Below are 3,333 nucleotides of genomic sequence, written 5' to 3' on the forward strand. Positions count from 1 at the left end.
CTAAATGAATGTGGAAGAATAGCATGTGCCCACATACCATGTGTGAAAGCAGAAAAGAGCTCTCACTCTGGGCAGACAGGGAGATTATTTGGAACTGACACTTCTTGCAGTGTTCCCCCTTCACCCAGCCTTCTCTCCCTCCACTCTGACTCTCAAGCTCTCACCCCAGTTTGCAGGGATCACTTTGGGTTAGTGGTTTGTTGTTCCTGCAGAACTGCTGCTCCTCTTTCACTCTGGTTTCCATCACCCAGGACATGTGCTGCCACTTTTGGCTTTTCAAAGAGCCTTCCTACACATCACAAGCCTAATGGCACTTCAGGCTCTCAAGACTGAGATAGATACAGGTCTTAGAATCTGAATTTTTGACTGGCCAATAACTCTCCCTCCAGTACAAAAAGAGATATTTAATGCTGTATACACTGACAGCCACCTCTAAAAGACTGAGCACTGCAATCTTGGCAGAATTCATAAACAAATTTTGGCCACCTTCCAGTGCTTTCTGAATTTGTTTCCCAGAGCTGGGCAGGAGGAGGAATATTCTCAGCTCCTGAGGACAGTGGCCTTCAAATTCCCCCATTCAGACAGTTGCAGAGCATAATTCCTAGAGCAGCAGTGACCTCAGGCAGGCACATCCCTGGGGGCTGACACATCTGGCCAGCTCAGAGCTGGAGGAGACTGAGCCCACGTCTGTCCTCAGTGTACCACTCAGTCACATTGCTTTTTTAGCTTTCGTTTTCAGTTTTTTTCATTTTAGTGGAGAATCACAAGAGCAGTCTCATCAGTTTAATCCAACCCACAGGTATGTTTTTGCAGCAATGCACAATGAAAACTGATGTACATTTTCCCAGAAAGGGCTATAATTAGTTAAAAATACCTATTGCAGTTTAACCATTTCACTCTAATAGTGAGGCAAGTGTCCAAGACATGTGCACATCAGGTGAGATGCATGTATGAACATAAACAGCAATCTGACAAAGAACTGGGACAAATCCTGAGGGTGAACCCAGCTCTGCCTGAGACAAACCTGTAGCTGAGATGCTGCAACACAGATGAAGCTGAAGCCCAGGCCTTGGCATTTTGCATCCTTTGGTATGCCAGGTGCTCCTCACATCTACACCACAATTTGTCACAGCTGGTTACATCCTCACATCATGTTCAATACATTTCCCAGGCTCAAAATGAAAGATGATCAGAGAAGTTCTGAAATACCTGACACGGGGAAAGTGGGAGATTAATTGCAGCATTAAGGCTGAGTGTGGCACCGAGTGGGAGCTGGAAGAGCTCTGCTCCAGGGGAAGAATCTGCAGAGTTGATCCTTGTGGAGGACCACTGTGCACCACTTTGGCATTTTGGTTACTGATATCACTGTCCCCATGTGGTTGATGCTTTGTGTGAGGAGGTGTGAATCTTGACTCTATGTTTCAGAAGGCTGATTTATTATATTATGATATATATTATATTAAAATGCTATATTAGAAACTATACTAAAAATAAAGAGAAAAGGATTAATCAGAAGGCTAGAAAGAACAGGAATGGAATGAATAACAAAAGCTCATGAATCTCAGAGAGTCTGAGCCAGCTGACTGTGTTGGCCATTAATTAGAAACAATTAATACGCACCAATCACAGATGCACCTGTTGCATTCTACAGCAGCAGATAGTTATTGTTTACATTTTTCTCCTGAGGCTCCTCAGCTTCTCAGGAGAAAAATCCTAGCAAAGGATTTTTCATAAAATATCATAGCTACATCCCCAGCAACCCCAGTGTAAAGATGAATGGGTGTGGGCATGAGGTGTGATGGAGGATGGATGCCCACCAGCCCTGCCCTGAGCCCTCAGAGAAGTGTTGGGCTTGTCCTGCTGCCCACTGCCTCCAGTCTCAGAGACCATGTAGCATGGCATGGGAGAACCCTTGTAGAAAAGCAAAATAACCTTCTCCTTCATCTGTTTTTATTCCCCCCTCCCAGATCCGTGTGTACCTTAGGATGGAAAATGTCAGGCATAGCATTAAGACAGTCATCTCTCAGCAGATGGGAGTCGGGGGGCAAACAAAACTTTTATAAGTTTATAGCAGAGGATAGTATTAAAAAAGCAGCTAAACCAAAGCAAACAGCCTCGGGGGCAGAGGGAGTTCGGCATCTCTGCTGCAGAGAGACGCACACGCTCCCTCTGCAGGAAAACGCGGCTCTCGTGCTGCCGGCTAAACAACCTCAGCCGAGCCCAAAGTTTCGGAGGGAAGCACGGGGGAGTGTGGAAACACACTGGGAAGAGAACGCGCATTGCAAAGGGAACTCGGTGGGATGAGAGGATCCCGAGGGGGGAGGATGGTGTCTCGGAGGATGGTGTGAGCATCCCTCGGGGGATGGTGTGGGCATCTCGCGGGGGAGGATGGTGTGAGCGTCCCTCGGAGGATGGTGTGAGCATCCTGCGGGAGAGGATGGTGTGTGCATCCCTCGGGGGATGGTGTGGGCATCTCGCGGGGGAGGATGGTGTGAGCATCCCTCGGAGGATGGTGTGAGCATCCCGCGGGGAAGGGTGTGAGCATCCCTCAGGGGATGGTGTGAGCATCCCTCGGGGATGGTGTGGGCATCCCTCGGAGGATGGTGTGAGCATCCCTCAGGGGATGGTGTGAGCATCCCTCGGGGATGGTGTGAGCATCCCTCGGGGCGGGAGGAGCGCAGGGCGGCCGCAAGCGCGGGGCAAGGCTGATCTCTAGCGGTGCGCTGCGGCTGCGGCTGCACCGATCCACACTTCCCAGATTAATTTTTTTCTTTTTTCACTTTTAAGTAATACATCAGATTGTGATTTCTCCTGCCAAAGCCGTTTCTGTTTTAGCACTACGTGTATGTCTTGGAGCAGTGGGGAGAGATACACTGTGTATCTCTCTAGAGTCCCGGGCTTCCTGACAAAGTTTGTTTGGATAAAAAAGGAAAATGTTGATTTACGATCTTTCTGGAATTTTTCAAATCGTGGTTCAAAGTGATTGCTTCTCTTTATTCTCTGCTGAATACTTGTTTTTTATTTATTTCCCTGTCATGTCCTACCTAGCTCCTCCTATGACTGATGGAAGGGGAAAAGTTGGAGAAAGGAGACGTAAATGCCAGACTTGACGTATTTTTCTTTTGTTTTAAATGGTTTTCTTCCTAGTTCCAACAAAAATAAGTGATGACCCTTCACGCATAATATTTGCAGGGCTAGAGGAACGTGTGCAGGTCTTGCACAATGTAGAAGTTCATGCCTTGAGCTGGTCAGGGCTGGGCTGAGCAGGAGCCTCTGGAGGCTTGAGGGCATGGTGTGAAGTCATATTCCTGCCAGCACAAGCTGGGAACACAA

The sequence above is a fragment of the Pyrgilauda ruficollis genome, unplaced genomic scaffold (assembly GCF_017590135.1).
Source record: "Pyrgilauda ruficollis isolate IOZ18807 unplaced genomic scaffold, ASM1759013v1 scaffold10, whole genome shotgun sequence".
NCBI lineage: Eukaryota > Metazoa > Chordata > Aves > Passeriformes > Passeridae > Pyrgilauda > Pyrgilauda ruficollis.